This window comes from Amblyomma maculatum, chromosome 3 (genome assembly GCF_055883805.1).
Source record: "Amblyomma maculatum isolate TAMU_Amacu chromosome 3, ASM5588380v1, whole genome shotgun sequence".
Classification (NCBI taxonomy): Eukaryota; Metazoa; Arthropoda; class Arachnida; order Ixodida; family Ixodidae; genus Amblyomma; species Amblyomma maculatum.
This window is the reverse complement of record NC_139346.1, coordinates 56,525,252-56,536,684: the sequence shown is the minus strand read 5'-3', so window position 1 is coordinate 56,536,684 and position 11,433 is coordinate 56,525,252.

The following is an 11,433-nucleotide window of genomic DNA, read 5'->3' as shown; positions in this document are numbered from 1 at the left end:
CACTAGATCTAACAAAAGCATTTGACAACGTAAAACACCAGGCAATTCTCGCGGGACTGCAGGAATTAGGAGTCGGCGAAAGGACATATAATTACGTTCGACATAGCCGCAGCGAAAAAACACAATCACAGAAGGAAGACACGTACACAAGGACCAACGCTGCTAGCGTTGGTCCTTGTGTACGTGTCTTCCTTCTGTGATTGTGTTTTTTCGCTGCGGCTATGTCGAATGTAAGCTACCAACTCGCCCAAAAGCTTGTTCTACTGAAGCATATAATTACGTAATGGATTTCCTGACAAACAGGACGTTGAAACTAAAGTTTCAGGACCTAGAATCTCCCACTGTCTACCTGGGAAGTAAAGGAACGCCGCAAGGCTCGGTGCTCTCCCCCTTCCTTTTTAACGTGGTGATGAGAGGGCTTCCTGCCGCTCTTAAAGTCATAAAAGACCTGAAGTTCAGCATTTACGCGGACGACGTTAATCTCTGGATGAACAATGGCAGCGATGGCAGCATAGAGGAACGCCTACAGGCGGCGGCGGACACCATTGTGTCCTACGCTGCCGAAAGGGGCTTGCGTGCTCTCCGCAAAAATCCGAACTTTTTATATATAATCAAAAATCAATGAGGTGCAAGGGCGTTTTTAACGTAGAAATTAAGGTCGACGGCAAAACCGTACCAAAATTCCAGCAAATCAGAATCCTCGGACTTTTTTATTCAAGAGGACGGGTATAACGACGGAACGATAAAAAAACTCGCTACCTACGTGATGCAAGTAACAGGGATATTTAGGAGGATTGCATTCAAAGGCAGAGGCCTCAAAGAGAGAAGCCTCTTGAGACTGATGCAGGCGTACATGATAAGTCGAATATGCTATGCAACACCATTCCTCAACATCAGGACCAATGAAAAAGATAAGATAGACGCACTCACTAGGCGTTGCGTCAAGAGGGCGCTGGGTCTACCCATCTCCTCTTCTACGGAACGCCTGATAGAAATGGGAGTGCATAATAGCTGGACGGAACTTGCTGAAGCGGTGAGAATCGCCCAACGTGAGAGATTAAGTAGGTCGAGCACGAGTCGAACCATCTTAGAATGGGTGGGTCGAAAAATAGGGGCACAGCCGACAAGATTGTCCTGCCGCCACAATGTCGCGAGAATATCATTGTCCGTCCTCTCGCCCGCAACATGCACCCACAATACCACAAGGAGAGACGGGGAAGTGCAAAAGAATTCAGAGTAAAAGAAAATGCCTACGTAGACGCTGCAAGCGGCCGATCAGGGGCGGCAGTCGCCGCGGTAGTCGATGGTAGCGGCGCACCAGTCGTCTCCGCCATCATCCGAAGCAAAAACATAGACACGGCTGAAGAGGTCGCAATAGCGCTCGCTTACGTCGGAACGAAGGCTAGATTGATCTTTAGCGACAGTAAAACTGCTCTCTGGAATATCGAAAAAGGCAGGGTCTCGCAAGAAGCCGCCCTAATTCTAAAAGCTGCAGCTAAAATCGATCGCAAAATCACCCTAATTTGGGTCCCAGCACACACGTCCGTCCCCGAAAACGAGGCGGCCCATGATTTAGCCCGAGATCTCTACTTCCGGGCAAACGCGGAGCCGCCCGACTGCCAGGCAATGGACGAACGTTTGCGAACCTATAAAGAAATAATCGAAAATTATAGATTAGGAAGACGTCTGATGCCGCCACCGGATCTTACCTTAAATAATAAAGAGGCTATAGCCTGGCGGTGATTACAAGCCGGAAATTTCCCGAACCCTGTCTGGTTGTTTCACACCCAGATAGATGGGAGAAAAAATGATAAATGTAAAGCCTGCGAAGCGAGGGGGACCCTCGACCATGTACTTTTGGAATGCCCTAAGTCTCCGGGCGCTAGGGACAACATTAAAAGTAGAGAAGCCTAGGTAACCCTGCTGCGAAACAACGTCCCCGCTGACCAGCACAAAGCCGTCCGCCTAGCGGCTGAGGCGCGAATAACCAATCTATATTCGCCAGTCCTTACTCGCGTAGGTTCCAGCCCCCGTTCCTCAGGCCTGCGTGCCAGGAACGGGGAGTAGGGGGCCTCCTAAATCGGTGGAAATTAAAGTTTTAATCAATAAATCAATCAAGCATCTTCTCTCTGTCCTTTGTTCTCATGTTGTCATCGCTTGACGCCACGTAACATTTGGTTGAAGGTGCGGCGTACGTCATCCCTATCCTTGCCTTGGAGCATCGACGCCATCTGTAAGCCGGGACCGTCGACCGAGAGCCCAGGGACATCGCCGAGCAGCTTCGCCGCAGCCCTTCCAGCCCAGACCCGATAAACTACCACCGCCCAGCCCCCAGCCCGGACCTCAAGACAAGGAGAACAGACAGATCAATCAGAACCGAGACGAAGGACCCGAAAGACCCGAATAACCCGAAGGAACCAATGGACACGACACGCAACCGCCGCCCAAGCCGCCCGACGTGACCTCGAACCATCGGTCCCATGGACTCTGGTGACGGATGGTTGAACAGCTCCAGGGGAGGCGGATACCTCACACATCAGACATCGTGGTGGCAAGCAAGTCATTCACTCCTGTCTTTCCTTGAACATCCTCACCGTCACGTCACCATCAACTTCAAGCGAACCGATCGGGACAATCACTCGGTGGCCCCGGGAATTGCTACGAAGATAGGCAGTGGCGCGAGAGGAGCTGCACAAGAATGCTCAATTGGGCGAGTTGGTGAGGGATACACACACAAGCGCTCGTGTGTGTATCCCTTATTTTGTCCTTGTCTTATTTGCGCCACGTTTCCTAAAGCGCGAGAGGAGCCCTCGCGCTAGGCCAATCATTAAATCATCTTTCACCCTATCGCCATGTTGTGCTGTCCTCTTCGCTTGTCACCACGTAACAATATATTCATACAGACTAGATGGATGAAGAAGACGAGTTGAGTATAAGGGGACGAAGAAGTGTGTGTGTAACGCGTCCCTGGAGCCTCGTCGTAGCCGCCGCTTTGCTGGACTTCCGCCACTACTCGCTACCATGCCGCCGCCAAATTAGTCTATCTCTGTGCTTTTTACCACTTCAAGTCAAGTGGCGTCCGGCCCTTTTCCACAATGCAGGGATCCCCGACCTTTCTCTGGCGCGGCAAAAGAAGACGTCGACGACTGGCTCCGACACTACCAGCGGGTGAGCCGTTACAACCGTTGGGACTCCGCTGCTCATCTTGACAACGTAGAGTTTTTCCTGGCCGACACTGCTCTTATCTGGTTTGAAAATCACGAGGACACGCTGACAACATGGGAGCGGTTTGTCGCTGAACTTAAACAGTGTTTCGGCGACTCGTCAGCGCGCAAGAAACGGGCCGAGCAAACCCTCGCCCACCGTGCCGAACTACCCGGCGAGACGTGTACTACTTACACCGAAGATGTCCTCAAATTGTGCAAAACCATCGACTCTCGTATGTCGGATGAGGACAAAGTAGGACATCTTTTGAAGGCTATTGCGCAGGATGTTTACATCTTTCTGTCCGAAGAGCACACCCTGCCTCTTCCAACGAAAGGTCGCGCCAACATTTCGCCAACCCTGTGTCTTCCAGGCATCCTGATCAGCGTAATGACCATCGCTCACGAATACCTAGGCGACCGCTCAGGCTTGCAGATTAGCGAGACCCTGGCTATTATCGCCATCTTGAAATTGAGGCCTTGCAGGACCAAACCCTTCTCCACCCTGCTGCTGTCTGTTACCTGTGCGGCATCCCAGGCCATATCTCAAGACAATGCCGCCGTCGTCCACCATCGCGGTATGACCGACCCACGTACACAGACACGACGAATGATTACCCAGTTCACTCCCCTAGGTACTTGCCACCTCCTCCACACAGTCAGTTTCATCCCGGTGGCGGGCTTCCAACCGGAGTCTGACTCCACCACCCGCGTTTCGTGCCCGGCGTTCGCTGTCCCCGCGGCGTCACTCCCAGTCACCATCGCCGGAAAACTAGGCGCCGCGGCCGAGCTACTCGCTGAAATACTTCCTCCTGTGACTATGCTCAAAAATAAGATTCGTGTGTCTGTTGGCGGTATTTCCACAATGGCGGTAATGGACACTGGGGACAACTATTTCGATTATAAGCTTATCGTTTGAAAACCAGCTAGGACCCAAAGCAATGTTTTCATGGGATGGAAATGCCAATTTTTGTGGTGTTAGCGGTGATTTGTTGTACCCTATTGGAGTGTGTAGCGCCAAGGTGTGTCTTGGAGGAACCTTGTTTTTGGCGGAAATCGTATAACTGCCCCGTTCTACACATGACGTAATTCTAAGTATTAATCTTCTGCGCATGTGTAGCGCAACCGTAGACAGTCGCACAGGCGAGATCAGTGTTCAAGGCTGCCTTCCGCCTGAGTTATTAGAGGGCCCTCTTATTTGTGATGACGCGCTTTGCGTGTGCGACGATGCTGTTGTGCCCCCGATGTCTGTGCAGTGTGTTCCAGTTTCGTGTTCTCGCCGGGCAACCGAAGCTTTTGATGCGATTGTGACACCTAATTGTTCGAACTGCGTGAACACATCTCTCCTGATCCCTCATTGCTTGGTGTCGGTAATCCAGGGCTGCACGCAATTGTAGATCAATAATTGCTCCACGCAGCCAGTTCTTTTAGCAGCTGGCACAAAGCTTGCATCTTGTAGAGAAGACGTGTCAATGTCGGTGGCCTTGGTTACGGATGTACCAGAGAGGCATGTCAAAACAGTGAATGCTCAACTACGTGGTATGATCAGTAATTCCCTCAATGCTACAGAGCGTGATGCTTTAGAAGATCTTTTATCGAAGTATTCAGCCGTTTTTTACTTCTTGAAAACCACGAGTCCCCGCTGTTTTCCTGAGTCACGCACCAATCATCACATTGACACCGGACATGCGCACCCAATTTGCCAAAAACCGTACCGTGTGGCGCCTTCCGAGCGCAAAGCAATCAATGAGCAAGTTCGTGAAATTTAGAAGCAGGGTGTCATTCAAGAGTCGTGCAGTCCTTGGGCTGTTCGAATTTAACTTTATGCCCTTCGATTTATGCAATGCACCTGCGACATTTGAAAGATTCGTGGATTCTATACTACGCGGACTGAAATTGGAGGTCGGTATTTGCTACCTGGACGACGTCGTCATCTTTGGCCGGACATTCAAAGAGCACAACGACCGCCTAAGGCTCGTGCTGAACTGCTTGCGCCAAACTGGCCTCGTGCTGAATTCAAAGAAGTGCCGTTTTGGTAAGCGACAGGCGTTGGTGTTTGGTCACCTCGTCGATGGTGATGGCGCCCGGCCTGATCCTCAGAAGACCGTAGCTGTTGCCGGGTTTCAACAACCGCATACTGTGAAAGAGCTCCGGAGTTTTTTGGGGCATTGCTCCTATTTCCGACGCTTCATTCCTCGTTTTGCAGACGTCGCATACGCGCTCACGTGCCTACTACATAAATACGCTCCATTCGAGTGAGCATTTGAGTGTGACTCGTCTTTCCGGCAACGGAAGTTCCTCTTAACATCGCATCCTATTTTACGGCAATTCAACCCTTCTGCTCTAACGGAAGTGCATACAGACACAAGCGGCATAGGCGTCGGTGCTGTGCTCGTTCACCGCTATGGCGACCGCGAACATGCCATTGCTTATGCCAGTCGGACTCTAAGACTGAGCGCAACTACACCATCACCGAGCAGGAGTGTCTTGCGATTGTTTTTGCCATGCCGCGGTTTCGCTGCTACCTGTACGGACGGCCTTTCGTAGTGGTAACAGATCACAATTCCTTATGTAGGTTACTCAATTTCCGTGATCCGTCTGGTCGCCTGACCCGCTGGGCTCTTCGATTACAAGAATACGACTGTACTATTTCATACAAGAGTGGCCGACGGCATGCAGATGCGGGCTGCCTCTCACTGTTGCCACTTGCCACAACAGAATGTGATGCGGTAAACTTCGAGCATTGCATCGCTGCTTTATCTACGAGCTTTCCCGATATTCACACCTTCCGAACAGAGCAACATAGCGACCAGAACCTGAAGCCGTTCTTGAATGCTGCGCCGGACCCAACCTCGAAAAGCCAGTTTTGTGTCCGTGATGGCCTGCTATACAACAAGGTTTACTCAGACACTGGCCGTCGGTTCCTGCTGGTAGTACCTGAAAGCCTCCGTCTATCTATTTTGCGCGCCATGCATAACGATCCAGCTTCCGGACACCTGGGATCGGCGAGAACTTTGCACCACACTCAGCAGCGATCCTACTGGCCCCGTATGCGCCACACGATTGACCAGTATGTGGCCAGCTGTCCTGAATGTCAAAGTCCCAAAAGTGTAGCTCCCGGAATGCTTCACCCTGTAGTGCTACCCAAGGCTCCTTTTGAGAAAGTCAGAGTTGACCTTTTGGGTCCTTTCCCAAAGTCGCAAAGAGGCAATCGTTGGATTGTTGCATGCGTGGATCATCCTACTCGCTACTGTGAGACGGCCGCTCTTACCGCCGCTACAGCCTACCAAGTGTCGATTTTTATGCTGCATTCAGTCATCTTGTGACATGGTCCACCGAGAGTTGAGATAAGTGAGAGAGGCCGTCAGTTTATTGCCGATGTAATAGAAGAAAGTCTTCATTTATGCTTATCTGATTTCAGGCATTCGACCCCTTACCACCCTTATACAAATGGTTTAACAGAACGCACCAACAGAACTCTAACCAATATGCTTGCAATGTACGTCGCTTCAGACAATAAAAACTGGAACTGTGTTCTCCCATTCATTACATACGCATTCAACACTGCCGGGCATGAGACCACAGGATGCGGTCTCATGCTGTTCTTCCTCCTGCGCACCCGCTCCAAACGGCACACCCTCGATACTATCCTCCCATTTTTCTCTGACGACGACCCATGCTTAGCGGAAACTCTGCCTGGCTGAAGAAGCGCGGCGTATAGCCCGATTGCGGACTTTGGCGTCACAAGACAGATCAAAAGCTCGCTATGATGACCACCATCGCCAGATCACCTATCACCCCGGTGACCTAGTCTGGCTTTGGAAACCTATGAAGAAGTGCGGCTTGCACCAAAAAATGCTGACCCGCAACACTGTCCCTGTATGTGATTTTACAGCGACTCGGCAAACTGAACTACCGCATTGCTCGCCCTACGGCCAGTGAACGACGTTCGGCGAACATCGAGATTACGCATGTCGCCCGCCTGAAGAAGTGTCATAGTCGTGACAACACCTTACTCGCTCGGAGGGCTTCGTTTGTGAAATGGGGGGGGGGGGGGGGGTAAATGTTACAGACTAGATGGAAAAAGACGAGTTGAGTGTAGGGGGGCGAAGAAATGTGTTGGCGTTCGGGTGCCATCTGGCTCTGATGCACTTGTTTTGTTTGAATAACGTTGGTTTGGTTTGGTATGGGGGGTTTAACGTCCCAAAGCGACTCAGGCTATGAGAGACGCCATAGTGGAGGACTCCGAAAATTTCGACCACCTTTAATGTGCACTGACATCGCACAGCTCACTGCCGAAAAGCGGCCGCCGAGGCCGGAATTTGATCCGGCATCCTTGGGCACAGTAGTCGAGCGCCGTAACCATTGCGCCACCCCGGCGGGGTATGGAAGAGTTATAAAGGAAAAATGCAGACGGTTTAACTTGACTACGGAATATAGTGCAGCAGCACGGCGTTTTGACAGGATTGTGTGGGCTGTATCTCAACTATTAAACGTTTTTGCTGTGTTAATCAGGTGACCATGCTTCCAGGTCCCACATTGCATGTGCTTCACAGGTACAATCTTCTTATTAATGTAATGCTTTTATTAGCGATTGCGTTGGACACGTCTTCTTAATGTAATGCTTTTATTAGCGATGGCGTTGGACACGTAGCACACTTTGCACCAACCCCTGAGCGTTGGTGCTGCACACGGCACATCGCGCGACCCCTGTCGAGCACTACCAGCTTTCCATAGAAAACATCAATTTTAACCGGCATTCTGTAATTGGTTAACAAGAAAGGCGCTGTATTTGTAACACTTCTTTTTCTGTGGACACCTGAAGTTGTTGCAACTGTAGGAAGAAGGAAGAGATAATGCATGGGCCTGCTACTGGCTCTGTAGCTGAGCCACCTCCGCTGCCTCGTGCGGACAGAAAAGAAAATAGAGAAGAAAAAGAAGACCAAAAGGGAGAGAAAGACGCGCGTCCCTTGAAAAGGTCAAAGGTTAAATCGGCTTCAGACATGTTTTGCCTGAATACAAGTAGTGGTCAGCGCAGGTTAAAGATCCCCAGGTGGTCGAAATTACTCCGTAGCCCTCCACTACGGCTCCTTAGTTCCAGCCCCCGTTCCTCAGGCCTGCGTGCCAGGAGCAGGGAGTAGGGGGTCTCCTAAATCGGTGGAAAGTGAAGTTTTAATCAATCAATCAATCACGCATATGCGCTGACTCCGCCGGGCGTTCGATCCGGGCGTCCGTGCGGCGCCTTTCATCTGCGCTTCCTTGAACGCCGCACCACAGAGCATATAGAAATAGACGCAGTACAGCAGGCATCAGCGGCATTTCTAATTGGTTGACAGGAAAGAGAAGGTGCAGTATCTGTCACAATTCTCCGTGGACACCTTAATCAAGCTGTAAAGAAAACGACGAAGATGGCAGTGAAAACAGAAAGAAAGAGGTGCCGTAGGGAAATGCTTCGGACCACTTCGCCAGAGATGCTCTCGCCTCATAGCACTTTAGTAGACCAAAGTGCCCCTAGGATTTCTTTAATCACTTTTTTCTTTCTTCTTTTCCACCCTAATTATACGGCTGTTATATTCATTAATTTTGTTAGTAAAAGTCTTCAACTGATTTTCTATGATGGTTGTGCATTTATCAACTATTTGAAAGTTTGCAACTTAGACGCAGTTGCCTTTAAAACCGCGGCTGCCAGCACTATTTGTATACACCCGAATTTCGGCATATTAATACCGCCGTTTTTTTTAGTAAATGGGTCCTATGAGAAGTTTCGCAACTAGTAATATTGAAGACCTGCGGTATCCGAGCGCAAGTTCAGGCATTGATGTTGAGTTGGCAAACACAAAGTTGTGAAATGTTGCCTTGTTTGAAATACTTTTTGTAACGGTCATATTAATAAAACGTTCCAAACGATTTCATGCAATCAATAGATATTTTTGCTATGAAGCTATGTCAGGCTGTCAAGTTATGTCAAGCTTTGTGATGCTGGGTCCATCCACCTGCTAGATGGATTTGTGTAGTCTCTCAAATTAGAGATTTGCTCGCAAGTAGCAATCCGTTTTTTTATTCTGTGAGCCTGCAACCTCTCACAGCATCTGCCCTGGTAAACAGCTGCCCCATGCTTAGAGATGAGCTTTTACTGCTTTTAACCTGACCCACGGTGCTCTCAGAGCAGGATTTGACTTGGGCGCTATTGTAACCGTGCCAGCTGGCTCACTCTGGATATTATTGGCATGAAACGGCCTTATTTTTTCATAGCAGGTGCAGAAGAACACCTTCCGGGCTTGCCGGAAGGGCGAAGCGCTAGCCGGATTTGCCGGACGAGCGTCTTTTCTCCCTCTTCCTTTTTTTTTCTTCTCTGTTTTCGCTTCTGTCTGCACGAGGCAGTAGAGGTGCCTCAGCTACAGAACCACTAGCAGGCCTGTGTATTTTCATTCTTTCCTACAGTCGCAACAAAACCAAAAAAAAACACGCTCTGCAAGATTTCAGGTACTGCACAAAACGTGAGAATAATATATTAGTAACCGAGCATTCCGCTACCATTTCTTTTGTCTTTATTAATGCATTGGGCATTAAATTCCTGATAGCATTATTATTAGAATGAATCGATTTGTCCGTAATTTGCATTTCGCGCGTTCTAATCGTGTTTCTCTGTATTTCATTTTTGGAAATGGTTTTCCCGTGTTCGCTATCCATCTCAAAAGTACAAGCGTCATCAACGCGAACCTTATGAGCAAACCGCACCTTCTTGCCACTGTGGTTTCTTCTGGAGCACTGCTTTAGACAGCACTGCGCTTCCGCACCGTGTCGGCACCATAATCATCTTGCAAGAAAATTCCGGTCCTTTTTAACTTACGAGTGCTTTTAAAGACGGTTCGTATCTCGGAATATTTTTGCTGGAAATTGATGACTAGCATTCCTCTAGATGCGTTCCGCAGTCTGTCATATCGCATTACAAATGTTTAATTGAATATTAATTTCCTTTTAAAGACTTTTCGAGCAGCCTAGCGCCGTAGCGTGCATTGTTATGGCTTACAAGACCAAGCTCTAACTGAGGATAGCGACATTACCCTAGAGGGAAGGAACAATAATTTCAGAGATATCATTACTGAGTGCGCGGTAGAAGTAGGCGGTAGGATAGTTAGAGAGGATACCGGCAAGCTGTCTAAGGAGACGAAAGATTTGATTAAGAAACGGCAGAATATGAAAGCTTCCAATCCAACAGACCAGATCGAATTGGCCGAGATATCAAAGCTAATCAATAAGCGCAAGGTGGCCGATATAAGGAAGTATAAAATGGAGAAAATTGAGCATGCTGTAAAGAACGGGGGAAGCCTTAAAGCGGTAAAGAAGAAATTGGGCATAGGCAAAAACCAGATGTATGCGATAAAGGACAAGGCGGGCAACGTCATCACTAATATGGAAAAGATAGTCAAAGTAGCCGAACAGTTCTATACAGATCTCTACAGTAGCCAAATTAGTCAAGACCGTAATGAGATTGGCGGTAGGGAAAAACAGTCAGACGTTCCACCAGTGACGAAGGACGAGGTCAAGAAAGCACTAGAAACTATGAAAAGGGGGAAATCAGCTGGAGAGGATCAGATAACTACAGATTTGCTGAAGGACGGGGGGGATATAGTGCTAGAAAAACTGGCCACCCTGTATACGCAGTGCCTGGTGTCATCGACGGTACCGGAACCATGGAAGAATGCAAACATTATCCTCATTCACAAGAAAGGGGACTCTAAGGACCTTAAAAATTACAGACCAATCAGCTTACTGTCTGTTACGTATAAGGTATTTACTAAGGTAATCGCTAATAGAATCAGGACAACCTTAGACTGCAATCAAGCAAAGGATCAAGCAGGGTTTCGGAAACGGTACTCTACTATCGATCATATCCATACCATCAATCAGGTGATAGAAAAATGCTCGGAATATAACCAGCCCTTATACATAGCATTCATTGATTACGAAAAAGCATTTGACTCAGTTGAAACCTCGGCGGTGATGCAGGCATTGCGAAATCAAGGGGTAGACGAGCCGTACGTGAAAGTGCTGGAAGATATATATAGTGGCTGCACAGCAACCATAGTTCTGCATAAAGAGAGTAACAAAATTCCCATAAAGAAAGGTGTTAGGCAAGGAGACACAATCTCCCCAGTACTATTCACAGCTTGTTTAGAGGAAGTATTCAGAGACTTGGAATGGGAGCAGTTAGGGATAAGGGTAGATG